A 22645-nucleotide genomic window follows, 5' to 3' on the forward strand; every position below is an offset into this window, starting at 1 on the left:
TACTCACGCAGAGAAGAACGGCTGCTGCTGCCATCATCATCCTCATCATTTCTGCTACACTGGCAGGGCTAGGGGCCAGGACTCTCGTCTTCGGGTTCTTGGGGGATGTTGCTAACTCCGGATCCGATAACAGGCACCACACCCGCAGTAGATGTGCTCGATGTGAGGTCTCGCAGCAAGCTATCAAATACGGTGCATTTCTCAGCTTTTAAAAAATGCTATACATTGCCAGGTGTTTCATCAGATTTGAGGAGTTACCTCCTTTGCACAGTATCAGCTTAAAGCACTTGTTGCAGGCTGCTGAGTTTACATCTTTTGCTATGAAGTACAGCCAGACTTTTGACCACTTCGCCTTGGACATTTTTAATCTGTAGCTCTGCTCTAAAAGAATGTACGTACCTGGGCCCGCCTACTATGCTTGCAAAGGTAAAATGATTGGCTAGAATCCAAAGTGTATGACATCTCAGGAAATAAAACACCGAAATGTGCGCTGCTTTTCGATCTGGTTACTACCATTTATGTCAGAACCGGTGCGGTACCCATCCCAAGTCACCAGCTATCAGCTCAGAGAGGAAACCTCACTAAGCCTCTGATTCTTTTTAAGACCTCCGACAGAAACAACCAACATTAGGACTTTTCTTAAGCCTGCACCTTTCTGTCGTCTCAGAAGCCACACTGACACTCAGACGCACACATTAAAGTGAGTGTTTGTGGGCGAATCGTTGGAGGAGAAGTGTGCAGGACAGATTTCTGCTGGAAATGATGGTTTAATATTTAAACAGCTGCGCTCCTTATCGCAGGGAGGATAAGACAAGCAGTGAACATGTGCAATCACGGCGCTGTTGTTTCTCTCTCATTTAACAGCATATCAGCGCTGCGTGCGAAACCAACATTTGCTTTTAAAGGACACATTTTCAACGTGGAGACCATTGAAACCAAAATAACACTAAAACTAAAGCTTGAACTAGAACTTTTAGAGCCAAAACTTTCTGAACACAGTACCTACTTCTGGTGTGTACATTCACAGTCACAATATAAAGAAGACATACTCTTGGGTGTCTTCTTTATAATCACCAGAGTCTAAGTGAGACCAGTGAGGCACACACAATACTGCATACATAACAACTCCAAAATAATTTTAAATGAAATTAATATATATTTTGTGTGTGTGTGTGTGTGTGTGTGTGTGTGTGTGTGTGTGTGTGTAATGAAGTGAAAAAGTACATAAAATGTAAATTTATAAAATTTATAAAAATCAAAAAAAGGAAAATATTAGAAAATATAAAAATTTAATTCATGAAATGAAATAGGATGAACTAAAATATTAAAAATAAGTATTAAATTACTTGTATTTTTTTTTACGTGAAAATCAAATAAATTAAATAACAATGTGAAATTGGATTAACGGAAATGAACCGTGAAAAGAAAATAAGGCCGTCCTATTAATAAAAAATAAAAGTGCGAAAAGTAAATTAGCCCCACATCTGAAGGCTCGCTCTTTTTTCTCGCGCGCATTTTGTATTCATTGTAAATCAGCGTGCGCGTGCGTCCATAAGTACACGTGTGCTCGCTTACAGTACAAGCATGCTTCCTGTACTGACACAGCAGGTGCATGTGTGAGCGCGTGGTGTGCGTGCGTTCCTGACACACTGACCTGCTCCGAGTCTCTCCTCTCAGGCGCTCAGCGCTTAGCTCGGGTCCCGGCACCGCTCTCGTATCTCGGATCTCTCCTCTCTCTTTCCCTGGCAGCCCGAGCGGAAAACCCCGGGAAGAGTCACGCGGCTCCCGGCTGCCATCAACATAAATAAATAAAACAAAAACTTGAAATCTAATTTAAAAGGGGAAAAAATTAACAAAAAGAAAGGAAGAAAGGGGCGGGTGTCTGACGTTGGTTGAGAGTTTAAATCCCCATCCTCTGGATCCTCGTGTGTAAGTCCCGCTTACAAGTCTCTCTCCTCTGCCCGCCTCTTTCTCTCTCCAATGTCTTTTTGAATTTACCCAACCTGGAGCGGGAAGCGAGGTCTCGGTTGTCCTTTGCCCTATTTTAGGAAACAATCGCTCGGCTGCTGTCTGAGGCAGCGCTGACATCCGCGCCTCTGTCACTTTGGATCAGCGGAACCCGCCGGTAAGTTCGGCCCCCAAACGAGCCTCCAAGGAGCCGAGGACACTTTTAAAGACGGAGTCACCTCCTGCACGGAGAGCCAAATGTAAACGTACACACTCTACATCGGTGTTTAAAACATGCACATATGTTCTTCTCCTGCTCTCTCTTCTGCTGGACTGTGCGCTCTGGACACGGACTGAAAAGCTTTACGCACGGCGCGTAAAAAGGAGTGGAGGGTCATAGGAGGAGGGCTTCTCGTTTTTAAGAGGGGGGGCGAGAGAAGAACGTGGGGAGGGAGGATAGACAAGGTGGTGAAGACTGGGGGAGGGGGGGAAGAGACAACGGGGCGTGTGTGGGGGGGGGGGCTATGGAGGTGCTGGAAGCTATGTGAGGGAGTTAATTTTCATTTTATTCATCCATCCATTGAATTTCTGCGGCTTAGATGCTTAGATCTCCCTTTCCTCACCCTCCACTTCCAGTTCTTCAAACGTGGGCACAGAAAAAGGTGATCCCAGATCATAGCTGCTCCACTGTGGCCTGGGCTCAAGGGTTTTCTCACTGCGGCATATGCAAAAAACGTATCCAGGTGGCATTCTGAACTGCCTTATCTTCTTTTACTAATGAGGAGCTGTGGTCACTCTGAGGCTCTTATGACTGAGAATAACTGAGCTCCTTACTGTAACTGCAAAGGCTGAGCCCCCTTCAGGGCAAGCACATGTCTGCCACTTGTATCATCACAACTGTGATGACAGGTGAGTGTAGGAATGTAGATCAACTTCATCTGCATTACTATAAAGAAAAGTAAGAGTAATGTGTAATACAATTAGCGTTTTTTTGAGTGATATCTCCACCACATAACTGTTGACCTCACACACGAGCTCACGCTCCCTCCCCACTAGAGAGATAACATTTCAGTTTCAGTTCCACAATCAGACCACAAAGGGTTCAGACTGCTGCCAGATTTAAGAAGAAATACTTTACAAATTCTATTTTGCCAATTTTTTATAGCAATTTTAAATCATTTAAACTAAATAATGGAATTCTGTATTTTTTTTAATTATTCGCATTTTAGTTAATCATTTAAAAGGGTTAGGTTAATAGACTTCTTCATTAATTCATTTTCTTATCTTTATTTTTCATATTCTTTTATTTTACTTTATAATTTGTTGTAATGATCTTATTTTTTATTTTCGATTTAATTGTGTTTCTCTGATGAAGACAGAGGGGTGAGAGAGGCAGAAACAAAAGAAGACCAAAGAAACGGGATTAAGAATGATGAGAGGAGGGAATGAGATTTAAAGGGAATTTAAAGGATAAGGAAGACAAAGGCAAGAGGGGTAGACGGAGGAGATAGGGGAAAGAAGAAAGGAGGGACACCAGGGAAGGAAAATTAGAGAATGAGAAGAGGAAGAGGAGGAGAAATGTGTTTTGATAAAGGCTGCAGAGGAGGAAAAGTGGGTAGAAGACAAGGAGGAGGAGGGAGGAGAGTACAGAAACAGGAGCCAGAACCAATTTCAGATTTTAAACCATCAGCATTCAGGCTGCTCTTCACTCCTCATTTATTATATCGGTGAGTGACGAACGTGTTGAAAGATGAAAACTATATGTGTGTGTTTGTGGCGTCACGGTGGGAAGGTTTCTATCTTTTTGAGGCCAGATTTCTGCTTTTACCCTTAAATGTATGGTTTGATTTTTTTAGCTTAGACTCGACCAGTCCCTGAGAACATGCAAAGGCCACACAAGAAGACCACATGTGATGAAGAGACTCAACCAGGGACCTTTTAGTGAGTTGTGAGGTGATAGCTCTAACATTAACACAGCTGAGCTGCTCAAACTCATAGTTGCCACTAACAAATTGTGGGTTGTGTTTAATATAATACAAAACAATGAGGAACCTTGTTTCTTGCAAAATATATATATATATATATAGATAGATAGATAGATATATCTCATTTCAATGACAGATGTTCACATTTAACATGCCAAAGTTTACAATTATGAGGTCAGTATTTGTAGAAGTAATCCCTGTGAGTCAAAGGCTGCAAGGTTGTTGAATATGTAATTAATCCACTTTTATCATTAAAATGCACTAAAATTCCTGCTGTCCGGATCCCAGCACTGCCGGTAAATTACAGTATGTGAAAAGAGAAAGTATTTCTACTTTTAGGTTGTTTGGATCATAAAGAAGTTAACAATATTATTGTTTCTTTAACCTTGCTTCCAAAATTACAGTAACTTAAGGATGAATTTAAAAATGTTATGACAGAAAGCTAGTTAAGATGAAAAGAGAGAGATCGCTTCCACTTTGGTAGATTTTAATGATGTCTGATTTTAGATTTTGCTTGGCAAACACTGCTTGCCTTACTTGCCCTGACAGGATGCCGCTGCTAAAAAGGTGAGGAACTTGTTTCAGTTGATAACTGGGAATCATACAAAGCTATTCTAGCAGAGTCCAAGAATACGAATATGGAGCTGCATATTTGCGCACACAACATACACACAACACACACAAACCTTGATGTCCTCATTAATCCTTGTACCTGTGTGTACTTCAGCAGTAGAATCATATTACAGTGCAACCCGGTTAATTCAGCTCACTGAAACAAATGATTTTTCAGCCTGACTGGTTCCTCTGAGTGGTAAAATAACTGCTGACCATCCAGTGAGGTAATACATCTTAATTAATCCCACAGAAAACAATGGATGAAGCCATCTCGCTGACAAAGTCGTTTTACAAACAGACAGACTGAATCGACCTCATGAACAAGCTGTCAGTCATGTTTAATAATCGTGCTGGAAATGTTTTTCTCCACATGTTATTCTAAAGGACTGCAGGCCACTTGTGCTGTTTGCAACCCAGACCTTATTTCAAATTGATCTTATATTCAGAATCTGTATCTGTCGAAGACAAACGACACGGAGTCCAAGTGGAGGTTAAACAATTTGTTTTATACAGAATGAGAGAGGCATCATGGCTGTCATCTCAGGGTTTCTACGAGATTTAATCCAGAAGCCTGGGCCCAGGTCCAGAGCATAATAACTTAAATAGGTAAAAATAATCAGTGTCCACCAAAAACTGATTATTGTTCAGGTTATATAACTCTGCAGCTGTTTTTATCTGCATTATATGTCTGCAGCTCCAGTCCAAATCTATAAATACCCATAAATTAGCATCTGTCCAAGGCAGTAGTAAGTGTATGTTTATGTTACTTGTGTGTGTCTAATATCCATGTATAGTCTGCATATGTTTTAAAGTAGACCTTAATTAACATTTCAGCTACACAGATACACTTTATGGCAAATAATTGTGGGCTCTATGATGTCATTCATAAAGTATATACCTGCATAGCATAGTTACAGATTCCTATTAATTAGTGCTAAATAAAAACAAATTCCTAGAGTTTCAATCAGCAAAACTGAAGTGCAGACTTCTTGGATACTCTAATCAGACAATTAACCACACAGCAAGCCACATTTTCCTTAAATAGTTACATTAAAAAGCTCAAAAAGTCACCAGGAGCACACACACAGTCTTGAATGCACTGAGTTGGTGCCATGTGATTGGCTGTTTAGATCATTGCATTCAAAGCCAGTTGAACAGATGTACCTAATAAAGTGGCCGTTGACAGTATGTAACACCAGAAAAAACTAAAAAATGCTCAGATCTTCCAGATGTTTGAATGAATTGTAATGAAGTGAAAGGAACTCTGGAGTAAAGAAAAGATAATCAGTTGGGGAGAAGGAAAGTCTTCCACGGGAAAGAGGCTACTAAATGAAACTAGAGCTATAGAACTGTTATAGAGGAAAAGAAAAATATCAAGCATTACACAAAGCAACATGCTATGAAACCTGCCACTGGGCAAAATTACTTATTTTTTATGGTATAAATGAGAAACCTTCACATATGTGGTGGAACCACTTATGGATTTTTCACTGACGTATGAGAACAAAAGTTTGGGACTGGGAGACAAAGAGTTTTTAATTTGACTGTTTTTCATCTGATATCAAAGACTCAGTCTTTACTCTAGTTATATTCTAGATCACTCACTGGGCCCACGTCCTCATTTGAGGTTTGGCAGCATTTTAGTTGATAAAGGTAAAAGGCTTGGACATGAATTGAGCTGCAGTTTGGAGAAGGCCTCAAAGGAGACTGGCGGCAGCTCCCAGGCCTGGCAGATCCCCTTGTACTAAATAGAAGTGAAGAAGTTAAAGAATTGAAAAGAGGAGGGAGGGTGGGGAACGTAAACGAGAATGAAAGTACAGTTTTACTTACAGGAAAATGGGTGAAATGTATTTCTTCACCGTCTTTCTTTTCCCCTGGACCTCCTGTGGAATGTAACATGCAGCAACACTCTTCAAATGCATAATACATGCCTAAATACATAATCCATAAAAGGAGGAAAAGCCTCTGTACAGGACACTCATGTAAATTAATGAGTCAGATTGAGGTTCTCAGTGCAGCTCGCTCACTGTCACAACAGCCTGCTGATTCAAGTCAAAGCGACACAAATTTGGGGAATCTGGTGTCCACCAGCTGCTGAGGGCGACAGTTTACATCAACCAGCCATGTGTGAGTGTTGCAACAAAGCCCGCTTCATATCTGCTGCTGTCGTGTGTGTGTGTGTGTGTAGGTGTGTGTAGCAAAGTGTGTGTGTGTGTGTGTGTGTGTGTGTGTGTGTGTGTGTGTGTGTGTGTGTCAGAGCTTGTGCTGCAAATGTGTTGTGAGGAGGATATCACGTGTTGGCTTTTAGTGTGCTATTCATTGATGCTGAAGAAGCGTGTGTGTGTGTGTGTGTGTGTGTGTGTGTGTGTGTGTGTGTTGTGAGGCTCTGATGTGTGTTGGCAGAGTGCAAATCTAAAGCAAAATGAAGTGTGAAGTTTGGTGCCAGCATGTCAGCGTGTGTGTGTGTGACACTATCAGTTTGAAGAAGCAAATTTGAAAATGGAGTCAGCTGAACGTGCAAAATTATCACAGACCAGCATTTATGGACTTCAGATCCCCATCATGCCACAGGAGGAGATGACAGACTGCACACAGAGCTCACTTGGTCTTCAGTTTGTGATTTATATATTTGAATTTTTAACTCACCTGCAAAAACAGTTTTATGGGTGTGTTGGTGCACTATCACTGTCATTTTGAAAATTCACTCTTAGCTCATCAGCTGGACAAGAACACCTTAATCTCCTCACTGCTAGTCCCACACAAAAAAAAAAAGAAACCCATAGTAGATCAGCAGCATTGTGTTCTGGATCAAAGCTTGTCTGTATGCGGGTGTTGATGTTGTTAACTTGTATAACAGAAGTTATTTGCTTGTGTTTTTCTTTTTTATTCAATGAGATTTGATTCACCGCTAATTTGGTCACTAAATTGTTAAGAGATAGTCACACTAGATCTTCTCCATGTAGACAGATGAGTTTTATAAACAGAGCGTGATTGTTTAACAGCGCTTGTAAGTCATTTATGTTCATCTATATGTAAATTCTGAACCCATAAATCCTGTCATGTGACTGCTTAACTACCCAATAACTCAGCAGGATAAGAAGTGGTCCTCACAACAGCAGGTCAGGAGTTTCACATTTGTTGCTTTAAGAGAATGTGTTGTGAAAATGTTTCTAATTGATAAACGTATAAGAGAATCAATTCTTGAGCCTACATTTACTTGGTTAGAAAGTGAAACAACGATCTCTGAGTAATTTTAAAAAACTTTCATTTTTTAACAAAATGGAGAAAATATGATCTATTGTGCTATAAAGAACAGCTTTATTACTTGACCAATGCACTTCATTGGCGCATTCACCTTGGAATTAGCTGAAGTTGTGATAGAAATATCTGTTTTAAGAAAATATGATCAGTCAACTGTTTTTGGAAGGCAAAATGTATGCTGGGAGGTTAGTCAGCTATTAACTCATTCTAGTTGCTGTCCATTTTTTGGAAGTTTAGTTAGTCTGCTGATTTTTTTTTTTTCTTTTTCTGTCATCCTCTTGTGTTTTCCCACCATTAAATTCCTTTGTGTTTCTGGGTTTCCTAATTTCAAATGTGGTTCTCATTAATTTCCTGTTTTATTTTGATAATTATCATGTTTTGTGCAGTTAGTTTTTCCTTTTTCCGTTCAGTTCTCCGTCGCTGTCTAGATTTGTTTCAGCTATGTCCCATTATCGTCCTCTTTTGAGTTCCCTGATCACCTTGTGTATAAATAGTCCTGTCCTTCACCCCAGTCTTTGTTTTAGCATCTGTTTACCTTCATGCACTCCAATGTTACATTTTATGGACTATGTATTTCAGACTTTTTGTTTATCCAGACACATGCTCTGTGAGCTGGAGGGCCACTCCAAGCAGAGCGTGCAGTGCCTGGCACTTCGTCTACTGCTATTTGTAGTCCAAGAATCTACATGACGAATAAGTCAGTGAAGACCAATTATGGCCTTCAGTTGTATATTTCATTTATGTATTTAAGAAAGCTTAGGTGCGTGCTACTGTGACTAACACAAATTAAATCTATACTGTGGAAAACACTTTAGACTGTAAGCTAATAGCTACTGTGATGTTTCCATTGGTTAGTGTAGTCAGGTTCTGAAGCCTTAAGCTTGTAATTTTTTCTGTTGTTGTCTTGAAACACAAAATAAGAAGCAAGACCTTCAGTAATAGTAATAAATCACAGCAATAGTACATTCATGTAGTTGTAAAAAAAAAAAAAAAAAAAAAAGCATGATAATATGTAATCCAAAGTATTCAGAATACGTCACTCTCATTGAGTAATGTAACGGAATACGTTACAAAATACATTTTGGGGCATGTATTCTGTAATCTGTAGTGGAATACATTTTAAAAGTAACCTTCCCAACACTGTCTAAAGGTTACAAGGATAATGTTCTCAGTCTGTCTTGCCATTTGCAACCAGACAAGTTGCCCCCTATTGGCCAGAACAAGGAATGAAGTCTAAGGCAGTTAAGCATTGGTTACTCTTCTCAAAATCAGTGGCCATGTGTATCTTGATAGATTAGAATACAGACTTTAATTCAACTTTTTTTTAAGGTCATGTGTTTTGTTCATAAAGTCAACACATCAAATTCAAAAACCAACAGTAGGTTAAAAATTCAAAACTTTCCTGACATTGTGAACCATTTTCTGACTGATTGATTCTCTTTTGCTTTATTTAAAGAAAATTCTGCAGCTGTTCTGAGCTGCTGCCCCAGTGCTGATCAAGGTTAAATCATTTGAGACCAATGGGAAATGGAAAGTGGAATCATTTGATTCTCACCAGTTTTAAGGTATTTGAAGTAAAGACAGCTACTTAAAACACCAATATTGACTCTCTTACCACAGCTTACACATCTACAGTGAACAGCCAACTCATCAGCGGATCTCCACTGGGTTTATAATTGTACTCGCTCTGTCTCCATCCAATATGGTGGTACAGGCCCTTTGTTGTAGTCATTGCAGTGTAATTGATTATTTAAGAGCTTGTGGGTTAACCTCATTAAAAGGCTTATTAGGTACATTGGCCCCTCTGCTTTTAGTCAAACGAGCTGTATTTAATTAATTACAACAGTCTTGCACATACACGCACACATGAGTACGGTTCTCTTTCATTTGAAATTTCCATTTCATTTCCCATTTTCATTTTTTACGTGGGCACACAAAGCCTGCATTTTCTTTTTAAATTAAGTCAACTTATTATATATTTCTTTATCCAGTTCACCAAAGCCATACACTTGTACAACATAAAATCTAGACAAAACAATTATTGTTCTAGAAGCTCAAAACAAGCCTGTATGCAAAAGTTGACGTCATTTAGAAATCTATGGGAAATGGCCCTCAACCCTGAGCTGTCTAAATAATTTCAGATGATTGCATGCTCTCAGTTACTCATTTCAGATCATATTCCATAAACCATGAAGTCCATTCTCTAAATAGTCATCCTGAGAGTCAGAAAAGAGGATTACTGTGGATATATTTATTGGCTTGTTACCAGTGAATCAGATAAACAGATAAAATACTCAGTCTAGGCTTTGTAATAGGACCTTTGTATGGCTTGATGGTGGCTACATCCATATACAGTCCATTTATACAGTCTATGGTACATTTCCAGTTACAGTGCCTTGTTGTGTGTGTGTGTGTGTGTGTGTGTGTGTGTGTGTGTGCGCGCGCGCGTATGTTACTAGCTATTAGCTCTTCAAAATAGCAGCATGACTTTACAAACGTCCAGCATTTTTTATTTTTGTAATCCCATTTGAAATATTTCTATTTCTTTTTCTCATCAGAAGAATAACAGAAGCATTATCAAAGTAATGAATAAAAGTCTTAATCTGCTTAAAGGAAAAAAAAACTATACCTAGCTATACCTACTTTAACATTTTAATAAAAAATAAAGGACAGATGTTAATTGTTGTGGTAGGATATACTGGTTAAAAAGTCGAAATGGAAAAGGCATAATTCCACTAGAAAGCAAAATAAAGATGTAGGAAACTGTACTCTTTATGGGTTATGTGGTTTTTCAGGACTCTGATGGGATGAGCAGAGGCGATAGACTGAACCATTAATGAAGCCATGTCAAAGAAGCTTTTACTAGAATTAATGTTGATCCTACACGCAATGACTATTGCAATGAATTGATTCCTTGTAAGTTTGACACTTTGTGACATCCTCTATTTTTTTTTCAACTCACATCAGGTAATATCAAGGAAAAAACCATAAAGCCAAGGCCCCATTAACACAATGTTACAAGTCAAACTATTATTTACATTCTCAAATGTTAGCTCTAGTAATGTAATAGCTGCTTTAGTAAAATACATTGTATTTACCTTGTTTTGTAAAGTTGCAGAAAAGACGAGTTTGGTTATTTTGCTATCATCATGAGCATCATCACTACACATGAAACATCAGATGTTAAGTGTCTTAAGATAAAAGGTGATTTACATAGTAAGCAATAGTTTTTTTCTTTAGCTCTAACAAGTCCTAGATGGCACAGATTTAAAATACTGCAAAATTTCATTAGAAGATCAACATCAAGTTAAAAAAAAATTGCACAAATATGAAACTGAACTGAAGTGAACTTTAATATTTGGTCTGCCATTCCTTGTTTTTCTCAGAAATTTGCAGGACTTTCCAGTGGCCTGAATACGTTGTGGTGCTTCGTGTCCTGTCAGAAGACAGATTACTCTTGTCAGGACCACCAGCCGAGTGTGAATATCAGACTTAAGGTTTCATCTACCCAGCACACTCACTCATACACAGTTATATAACACAGGTCGCACACAGTCTTACTTTCCATCAGACAGTCTTTTGGACGCTCTAATATTCACCACTCAGTCCAAGGGAATTTCATTTCCCACGGTTGTCACAAATGCTGAGAATAACTCTCTGACACATTTTTAATGGGAACACATAGAAAACCTCTCCTAGTACCTCTGTTGAAAACTTTGTAATGCGTCTGGCTGCAGAGAGCTATATTTGTCACCACTCCAGCACAGTCGATTCTTTTCCTCGTCAGCGTTTGAAGCCTCGCTGTAATGAGCGTGCCAGTCACAGTGTCTGGGATTAAAACACAGAAAAGCTCCACAGATGACGATGATGACAGCTGGAGACGGTGAAAAGGAAGAGCGAGAGAGACCAAGAGAAAAGAGAAGACACTTTCTTTTCAAGTGCCACAATATGCAACTTTCCGCCTGCAGGAAAGGAGGTGTTTTGTAAGCAGAGTCCTTCCCCTGTTCTGCTGTATAGACTGGATGCATTTCGTCAGACACAATCCAGAGATCCAAAATAAAATATCTCTTTTGACAGTTTTGCCACGATACTTTAATATGTTCATTTTCTTCTGAGATTCAGCTTTCTGGGCTCAGCTTTACTCCGTCATGCCTTAATCAAATAACTGCATGTTAAGTAGAACTAGTGTTTGTTTCTTTAACAAGAACAAGACCTAAAAGCCTTCAGTGACAACCCACTGTTAAAAGATGAAAGCAAAAAGAAAGCAAAATCAGAGCTGTCGTGAAATGTTTGCCATCGCAAAGACTGAGATGGAAAAACTGACAAAAGAACCAAGTCTTTCAAAATGCACACATATTCCAGTTCCTATTAAATGTTTACACTGCAGTCTAAAGTACAGCTTGATTAAAAGTAGATTGAAAAATGCTACAGATGAAAACTATTCTAAAGTGTGATTAATCTAGATTGTAGGGGGAAGTTAAGAATTCTGACAATGAAATTGAACAACATGTACTGCAGATCACATGCAGGTCAGAGGTAGATAAAAACTAAAAACCAGAAGCACAAAAACTGTACCTAAACTGAGAAAACATGGAAAAAAATGAAGATCTCAAGGAACACATGCTTGAACTACACATGGAAAAACTGGAGGATTAATGTAAAATCCCTCTTGTGATCATTATGATTGCTTGTGGATTGCCAAAATTGATCATACTTTGGAAGAAACACTATGTGCACTATGAAAGATGTGACACACCAGGAACAGGAGACCTATTAGCTTCAAATGTATGGCTTCTTGTGGCAACCAACACATTTTGTGTCTCACTTTTCACACAGTTTCACACGACTCAGTGAGCATTAGCAGCACCGTTCATGCAAACTACAATCAGCTGCAGCAATTTGCTAGCAACCAGAGCAATTGCACAGAGGTTTTTGGTACAACACTGTATATGACTTGTGACTAATTTCACCTTGCAACTTCCAGGAACCACTCACTCTGGAGATAGGCAATATCTGTTTTTTCATCTATTTATCTATTTTCCCTCCCGCTGGAGGTTTCCAGGGTCTGCATGATGGGGGATAAAGGCAGAGTTTATCAGTAAAACTAGAACTAAATTAAATTGGTGGGACCAATGATGGTGGAGCAGAAATAAGGCAACAAAAAGAAAGGCAGGAAGTAAAAACAGGACACTTGAGCAAACTAAGCTTCAGTATAAATCAGTAAGGGAACAAAGATTCTCATGCAGGCCAAGTCCAAGTTAGAATCAGGGGAGCTGAGACGTAAGACAAAATGAACTAAGACAGACCTGTTATGGCATTATGGTGAAGTTACTCTATAAGCTAGTTTTATGCATAATAATGGTAAATAAGTTATTTTAATGACTCGCATCCAGGCGTTCCTCATAGCTGGTCCCATTTTCATTCCTGTCATTTATGCAGATATAAGTGTTGCCCCAGTGTTTATATTCAGCATCCAGCTAGAAAATTGGGAGCTGCCATCACTTGTTTGGAGAAGTTTGCCAATGGTAACATGTGGCCATAAGTTAAAAAAAAAAAAAACACTTAGAAACAAACATCCTTTCAGAGAGAAACTAAAAGCACCAGATTTAAACCAATTGTAGCGATACTGCTGGGATGTCAATGCCTGTTACAAAATATAAATATAATAATATTTTATTTGTAGAACACTTGTTATACAAATGTAAACAGATACTAACATACAATCATCCATTTATTACACCATACAAACTTCCATACACACATTAGAAAAACGAGCAAAAGTAACAATAACGGGTAATTCATATTCTCATTTAGGTCAATTTCAGCAGATAATGGCAAATAGCTTGAGCACAAATTGACGGTGTGGTGTGGGAAAGGTGTCAGATCGGACTGGCAGTGGCTCCCAGGCCGGGCAGATCCCAGTGTGAATGAATTGTGAGAAGTGAATGAATTCAAAAAAGTGGGAGGGTGGGGCATGGAAACAAGAACAAAGAACAGGAAGGGGCGTGTATGGAGGTGTGGTCCCACTCCTGAAATTTTGTCTCTAGTGGGTAAGGAAAAACAGATAAATAGATAAAATAATTAATGAATAAATTATTTCCAAAAGAAGGCAGGTTAAATGTTGCTGGAGTGGTGACATTTGTGTTCAAACTGGATCCTGTAAATGCCCTGAACCGATGATGTTAGAGGTACAGATATGAATGCAGGTGTAGCGAGAAATTATGGATAATTATTATGTTCATAATTATGGACAGCTTGAAAGGCACCAATTTAAACCGATTCAGAGTGTGGATGACAGCACTCTGAACCAACCAGCAATTTACAGGGAATGTGCTGAAACATGCACATGGGCATTCCCATTACTTTCTGTGGTACAGATGTGTGCTATTTCTTGCTTTCACTGTTTATTGCTGTTGTCATATAACACTGTTCCCATGGTGTTCATTGTTGTGAATCTATTTCCCCATGAGGTGTCTCATCAGAAATTGTATTTTTTATACAGAAAATAATAAGTTGCAGTCAGTTCAATTGCAGCACCTACTTGCTATTTGAGACAGATGGATGTTATTTCGCAAATGAAACCTGTGCATTGCGGTCTGACTTTTATTCATCCAACCAATGAATGAACATGTGCAGTTTCCCTTTTTTCAATGAGAATCAGCATGTGAGAGAGCTGAGTGATATCCAACAATCTGCTTGTGTTTGTCAGCAGCAGACAAACAATTTAAATGTGTTTAGCTTAGAGTTTAATATGACAAAACTGAACATAAGTTAAGAGGTTTATATTTGTGAGATGCATAAGAAGATTACCCTGGTTGCTTACATCAGCGAGGCTTCCTAACAGTTTTTTTTTCATGTGAAAGCAGGTAGATATCATAAAAGGTTGTTGTTCAGAATGAAAGTTGTGTCGTCTACTCGGTGAACTTGGATGTCCTTGTTAGACTTTCCAATACAAAAAAAATCTCTGTTGAAGAATTTTAACCACTTTTGCTCAATTTGGGTGACAGGGAGAAAGAACCATGAGTACAACACAAATAATGGCTAATTTCTCATTTCAATTGCATTAAAGAAAGTCATAATTCTAGTTACTATGAATATTTAATCTCAACTACAAGAGGTTATTATAGTTAATGTTGCCCCCCAAAGACAACATTTGAGATTGTGATATTCTTTTAACCCTAGAACACTATCGCCGGGTGATTTTCACCCGAGCAAATGTATTTACATAATTTTCAATATGTTGCGTTTGTCTGAGTGTGGTGGATCCCTGGGTAGCTTCAGCATTGTCTTTGACGTCTTTGAAGGCGTGGGTGTTTCCCTACCCCAAATCCCGCTTTTTCCTACAGGCATGTGTTCGGGTGAATTTCACCCGGCAATAGTGATAGAGGATAAAGTAGGTTTTGGGTGGATTTCACCTGGTGATAGTGTTAGTGTATAAAATCAGGCGATCTTGCCGCATTTCAAGGGTGACAACATTCAGGCTCACCATATTTACTGTACCTCTTCTTTTTTTTTTTTTTTTTTTTTTTTTTTTGCCTGTCCCGTTTGGCTCTTTTGCCATCAGAATTGTTGTCTAAAGGCAAAGAAAGATGCCCAACGGATTTACTTTACCAAACTGACCATCCCAGCCTTGCCGTAATGGTCCATTTGATTCACCTTTTATTGTTTATTTTATTTTCACTTACTGAATACGGGACAGACTTGACTGGGGGAAAGAAGGGGAGAAAGAAAGAGGGAAAGAGAAACAGCTGAGAAGAGGGACGGGGGAGAAGGGCAAAAGACAAAAACCAACAGAACGGGCAGAGAAAAAAAAATGCATATATCAATCACCTGGATCACCTGCTGAGAAAGAAAAAAGAAAACAAGCAGAAGAGAACAAGAGTAATAGAATAAACAACATCACAATGATATATGGGAATATGACAGTAAATACTAAATGTTAAACATTATTGTGCAGCACATAAGATCAACAGAACACAGTGTGCTTTGAGGTAGGAGCCAAAAAGGGTGTAGTTTGTGGGTGTGATCACCCGTGTGTACACCTGTGAGCATGGACGCGCTTGTTTTTTTGTTTTTTTTTAAAGGTTCCTTCATGTAATAATCTGCTAGAGGGTGTGGGGGGGGGGCCACAGCCCCGTCCTCCAGGGCGTGAAGCAGGTATGGAGGAGATCAAAACTCCAGACATCCAGAGGCCCCCAGAACACAAGAGACCAAGGAAGACCAACAGAGGGGCAGCTGCGCCACTGTCCCAGAAAGAGCTGAGGAGAGTCCCAGATGAGGGCTCACTCAGCAGCCGCGGAGCAGAAGCCAGGGGGAGTTGCCGTGGGTCCCCCCTTGAGCTCCGCCGGTAGCCAGCTGCGCCTGAGTGACCGAGCCCCAGGCCGAGAGGCCGGGGGCACCCCACCTCCGAAGTGGCCCGAGCGAGCCCCAGGCTCCAGGCCCCGATAAGCGGCCGCCAAGGAGTGAGCCGGTGTGTACCTGGACGCCCATCCCCGGACACAAAGAACCACCAACGCACCGATGTCTGAGGGGGTCCGCCACTGGCAGGGGAAGTGGTGGTACGGGGAGATAGGCCTCCAAACCTTGGAGGGCCTGAGATGTCCCCAGAGAGGTGGCGCCTGACACCCAACCTGACATATAGACACAGACATACAGGCACACACAGATACAAACATCCATTCCCACCCTCATGCTCTCATATGCACTTACTCCACACTCAACCAACGTGGAGACAGACATAAAGAGACGTTGTACACACGATCACACTCCCCAAGCGTACTCTACTGTACCTCTTCAACTACAGCCGTCACCCTGTTGCAGGTTTAGTGTCTTTGGCATCCCAGCTAGTGAGTAACACATAGGTAAGGTTTGTTTAACTTGGCAATTGTTAGCTGATTAGATTTCTTTTTCTTTTCTTTTTTTTATCTAAAAGCTATGTTATGTAGCTAGCTGTGGCATGACCTTAGTGGGAACAATAAAAGCAAACAAAAGGGAGATCCCACAAGGGATGAAAGTTAAAGAAAATCACGCGCCAGGCTCCAGTGCATTTCTCTTTACGAAAGAACTAACCTTGGTGTCCTTCCTCCCTGACAAAGCTTCAAAAAAGAAGGTTGTACTGCTCCTGTCATCCATGCATACACAACCAAGCATAGGACCCACTCGTAAGCCCGAAGTGATTGAATTTTACAACAAAACAAAGGGAGGTGTCGATACTTTTGGCCAAATGTGCGCTCACTATGGTTGTGGAAGAAAAACCAAGAGATGGCCCCTTTGCGTGTTCTATGGCATGATCAATGCTGGTGTGATAAACTCATGGATCATTCACAATGAGAATGCAATGAAGAGAGATGAAAACCAAATGCAGAAGAGGCCTTATATGCAGGCTTTGGCATTGGCACTCATCAAACCATGGGCAGAGCTGAGGCTCCCCTCTTCAAATCTGTCACGTCAACTCAGAGTCCTGATCTGTAGCGTGCTCGACATCCCTACCCCTGGCACTCTTGAAGGCGAGGCAGGACCAGTGGCAGCAGAAAGCAGTGGTCCCTTAGTGAGGTGTGCTGACTGCCCCACAGGCTTGGACAGGAAGACGGGATACAGGTGCCATGTCTGCCGTCGACCGGTGTGTCCACGCCATTACTACCCTGTGTGTACTGACTGCATGTAAGGAATAGGTAAGTAAGAGTGGTCCTGGAATTTGCATGTTATCCTTATTTAGTGCAGTGGTTATGAATAAATATCAACAAGTGGTGATTTCCAAGTGAATTCATATGGTTAAAAAAAATATTTTAGTCAACTGGTCATTTTTACCCACTCAAAAAATGCCATTTTTTTGTTTCTCTCTCCTGCAGCTGTTCGCGTGTCAAGGAGACTGTGCCTTCACCAGGGAAGACTCAAATATCCCAGGAATGGGTGGACCAAAGACCAAGTTTCCAGCATCATTATATTCACGTCATCTTGGTGGCTGTTTATGTTCCCCCCTCTGCTAACCCCACAGCTGCATGTGACACTATCCACTCTGCCATAGCTCGGTTACAGACTCAACACCCGAGTGCCTTTATTGTGATCTCGGGTGACTTCAACCATGTATCACTGGACAATACACTACCAACATTCAAACAATATGTGGACTGTCCCACCAGGGGAGAGAAAACTTTAGACTTACTGTATGCTAACGTCAAGGATGCATACAGTGGAAACTCCAGCAGAACAGCATGAGAGAGGTGTGGAGGGGCATGAAGACCATCACTGGGTTCAGGCCAACCAACAGCAGGGGAACTGAGGGAGGTGAGAATAGAGCCAACGAGTTGAATCTGTTTTTCAATAGATTCGACACCACAGTGTCTGCTCCCACCCCCACAACCTCACCTATAGTCAGCCTGGAATCCCTCCCCCACCCATCACCTTCACTCAATACCAGGTTGAGATGCAAATGAGGAGACTTCACTCAGGCAAGTCTGCTGGACCAGACGGAGTGAGTCCCCTCGTCCTCAAGACCTGTGCCCCCCAGCTGTGTGGAGTCTTTCATAAACTGTTTATGCTGAGTTTGAGTCTGCAGAGGGTCCCGGTGATGTGGAAGACATCATGCCTCGTCCCTGTACCAAAGACGCCACGTCCCAGTGGCCCCCAGGATTACAGGCCCGTGGCACTGACCTCCCACATCATGAAGACCCTGGAAAGGCTCATCCTGGACCAGCTGCGACCCATAGTAAGACCACACCTGGATCCCCTTCAGTTCACTTATCAGCCTCGTCTCGGAACTGAGGACGCCATCATCTACCTGCTCAATCGTGTCTACACCCATCTGGACCAGCCGGCGAGCACTGTGAGGGTCATGTTTTTTGACTTTTCCAGTGCTTTCAACACCATCAGGCCGACCCTCCTGGGTGATAAGTTAGCAGCGATGCAGGTGGATGCTTCTCTGGTGTCCTGGATTGTTGATTACCTGACAGGAAGACCACAATATGTACGTCTCCCACAGTGTGTGTCTGACAAGGTGATCAGCAACACAGGGGCACCACAGGGGACTGTCCTCTCCCCCTTCCTCTTCACCCTCTACACCACAGACTTCAGCCACTGCACAGAGACCTGCCATCTTCAGAAGTTTTCTGATGACTCTGCGGTGGTTGGATGCATCGGCAGGGATGATGAGACAGAGTACCGGGCTGTGGTCGACTCCTTTATCACGTGGTGTGAGCAGAATCATCTGCAGCTCAACGTGGCAAAGACCAAGGAACTGATCGTGGACTTCAGGAAGACCAGGAAACACTTGACCCCTGTTTCAATTCAGGGGGTCAGTGTTGACATTGTAGAGGACTATAAATACCTTGGAGTACACATTGACAATAAACTGGACTGGGCTAAAAACACCACAGCACTTTACAGGAAGGGCCAGAGTCGTCTCTATTTTTTGAGGCGACTGAGGTCCTTCAACATCTGCCAGAAAATGCTCAGGATTTTCTATGAGTCTGTTGTGGCGATCCTCTATGCTGTTGCATGCTGGGGGAGCAGGCTGAGAGTCGCAGATGCCAACAGACTTAATAAACTAATCCATAAGGCCAGCAATGTTGTGGGGATGGAGCTGGACTCCCTCAAGGTGGTGTCGGAGAGGCAGATGCTGTCCAAGATAAAGACAATGTTGGATAACACCTCCCACCCACTCCATGACATGCTGGTCAGTCACAGGAGCTCGTTCAGTGAGAGACTGAGATTACCGAAAAGCACCACTGAACGACACAGAAATCGTTCCTGCCTGTGGCCATCTCCCTGTACAACGCATCCACTTAACACACTGTTTGCTACTACAGCTACACATGTTTCTTTTCCAACTATTTATTTATGAGTGACTTATGTATGTATGTATATATATGTATATATTATACTATTCTTAGTTAGTGTATTGTCTGTCTTGTCTTAATGTTGGTTTAAAATGGAGCACTGTAACAATAAATAATTTCCCCCAGGGATCAATAAAGTATTCTGATTCTGATTCTTTAGGGTTTGTTTTGTTCTCCAACTGCTAATTTTCCAGAAATTTTGGAGCATTTTTTAAGGTCCCCCCATGAAACTTTTTTTTCTCCATTTTGTTAGATATGGCACAGCTGAAAATAAAAGAAAACCACTCTAATTTGTCATGTGTTGTTATATATTTTATATATTTTGATGACAAGTACTTTTTGTTATATTGGGTAAAAATCACCCGGCGTTAGTGATGGTGTTACTATTTTTAGCGATAGTGTTCTAGGGTTAAATGTACCTAAACACTTTGTAGTTCTTTATGGAATTATAGGAACTTTTTAAGTATGTTTGGCTATAATTTGTTGAGTGCTCTAGCATTTCACAAACAATCTTGTCATATGCTGTGGGAGTGTCTGGTTGGGTGTGGTCCAGGTTCCTGTCATTTGTCCCTGGGAGTGGAGTTGGCCAGCTCATCACCTGTTGTCAATCTCCGGGGCTCCACCTAGAGGGTTTTTAAGCCAGCACGGCCTGCCACTCCTCGCCAGTTTGTCCTGCTACCATCTGTGGTAAACTCGGCCTCCTCTGAGCTCTGACTCTGTATATCTGGACCTTGGGTTAATATGTTTTTGTTTCCTGTATTCTTCAGATTCTCCACCCATCGCACTCACCAGTAGTGCTGTTTTTGGTCTCCATCCTGTCCTCCCATCTGCTCGGAGCCCGAGGATTATATACTCCACTTCTCCTCAGCCTGCCCTTCAGTCTGTATTCTCCATCTCTTCGAAATCTGGACCGGACTCTCCACTCTTGACCCTCTTTGGAATATACCCCTGGCAGCCTTTTCCCCGTTAAATGACTAGGGTCGCCAAGTAAGCCCAAGACTATTCACTGGCACTCCGTACCTTTGTCCCTTACTCGTTTGTTTCCCATTCAGTAACATTTCTCCCCTGTGTTTACAGAAGTTCCCGTTAGAAGTCTCCCCGTGCTCTACGCCGGTTTCTCCGCCCACGGATTTCCTTTAGTTTTCTGCGTATGGTTTTTGTTAAACCCAGTTCCGTTCACGTTTTGTTCTTTTCAATAAATTATACACAGTTCTAAGCAAATTGAGTCTGCTCTTGAGTCCACCGCATTCTCGTCCGTGACAAATCTACAATTGTAAACATATATGTTTTGGTCTTGTTACTTTTTATAGAAATGAGAAATTTAGAACTTTGCCTTTATTTTCCAGAACTTTAGACCATGGTGCAGAAGCAGCGAAGGAACCATTCAGCTCCTTGGAAATTTCCTTGACTTTTCATATAATATATCTTTATAGGAGAAATATTTCAAACACTAGCACTGACAGTGTTGGTTAGCCAATCTGATACTGCAGTTCGGACTGAAATATTGGAACTATTAGTTTTTGTAGATTTCAGAAGACTTTGACAGTTTTGTTATCCCCACTAGATTACACAAAACAGTTTTTAATAAAAATGATTTAATGTTCTGTCGCAAGTAAAAGATTAAAAATGGTTCATAATAATTTAGTGATAAAAATGTCATATTTCATCTGTGGTAATTTATGTTAAAAAAAGAATCATTTAGTTAAAAATATTTTCTATACAGTCAGCATTAGTTTTTTTTTGTTGTATCTTATATTGAAGGAGTAATCTGTGTTCGCAATGGATTGTGGGAAGCAGAAGCCGCAGTCAGTTGGGAAAAAACATTGTACAGAAAACCTGCCTATCCGTGTTTAAACTTCCCCTCCTGAGTCCTGAATCTTTATATACACCATCAGTTTAGTTTTCTGGCTGATGAAAATTGAGCTTGGCTTGCTGTTGACCTGCGTTAACATACACAGTGTATCCAACACGTAGTGATAACAGTACATTTAATGAGAAATAAATGTGACTGAATTTGTGATTTGACCCAAGAAACATAAGTGACGTAATAAATGAGTCAAGCATCTAATGCATGAGCTATTTTAAAGGACACCAGCTTGTTTTTTTGTTTTTTTCATTTGAAGAACTTCTGTAATAAAGCAGTGCTGTCAAAAACTCATCAGAGAACTTTCATTTCAAAGTAGGACTTTAAATAATATTATAACTGTGTGGTGGTCCTTGTAAACTAACAAATGCCCCCTGCTATCATTTACCTTAAAAGCTCTACCGTAGCCCCGAGCCTTCGAGGAGAATCTTTCCTTTTGGGAAATAAGATTTAACTCTTTTATGAGACGTGATTGAACATCATTTCAAGACAGGCAGCTCTTCCGCTTGCTTGCATTGATTTCAGAGGCAGACATGTCTTCACATGCATTCCTCTTCTATTACATTAAAATAAGGATTTTTGTTCATATTGCTTTACATTGTGTAGGTGCAGATAGCTGTGCATCAGTCAAACCTACCCATCTACAATCAATATGCTCTGAAACTGATATCTGCAAGCTAAATTCATAGTGAAGTGTTTCCATCGCAGCTAGAATGGCGCTCTTCATCTGTTGACACCAAACGCCAAAGATTAGCTTGATGTTGGTGAAGCCTTCTCCCATGACAAAGCTCTTTGGGGTGTGTTTCACACTGCGTGTCATGTGTACTGACAGTAAATCATTGTCCTGATGACAGTCACTGCAAACAGAGTTGCCTTCCTAGCAGCTTTGTCAATCAAGACTTCCCAAACTGATTTGGCACATTTTACTAAATATGGCAAGCCTAATAAAATTTCAAGTCCGAAAGAATTTTACAAGCAGGCCTCTGATCACATGGTGCATTCTGAGGACAAAGTCCTCACAAGGTTTGTCTAACTTTGAGTTTTAAGCATGAAGGTGCCATTTAATTATTCCTTTTGACATAAAAACTGACATACAGTTAATCTATGTGTGTTAAACAGTAGTTAGAGTGAATTCAGAT

At 40.8% G+C, this 22645-nt stretch overlaps 1 protein-coding gene and 1 long non-coding RNA gene across 2 annotated transcripts in view; one reads left to right on the forward strand and one right to left on the reverse strand.

The window, feature by feature from the left end:
• Positions 1 to 2337, reverse strand: part of npy2rl (neuropeptide Y receptor Y2, like) — a 90124-nt gene extending 87787 nt beyond the window's left edge. The window contains exon 1 of the mRNA XM_026163166.2: positions 1655 to 2337. The gene's annotated coding sequence lies outside the window, so the exon portion shown is untranslated. The remainder of the gene's footprint in view (positions 1 to 1654) is intronic.
• A 572-nt stretch (positions 2338 to 2909) lies between these two features.
• Positions 2910 to 22188, forward strand: LOC145422399 (uncharacterized). The gene is made up of 3 exons (XR_013903682.1): positions 2910 to 3674; positions 20410 to 20629; positions 20720 to 22188. It is a non-coding gene; the product is annotated as an uncharacterized LOC145422399 (long non-coding RNA).
• The last annotated feature ends 457 nt before the right edge of the window (positions 22189 to 22645 follow it).

This window comes from Astatotilapia calliptera, chromosome 3 (genome assembly GCF_964374335.1).
Source record: "Astatotilapia calliptera chromosome 3, fAstCal68.1, whole genome shotgun sequence".
Taxonomy (NCBI): domain Eukaryota; kingdom Metazoa; phylum Chordata; class Actinopteri; order Cichliformes; family Cichlidae; genus Astatotilapia; species Astatotilapia calliptera.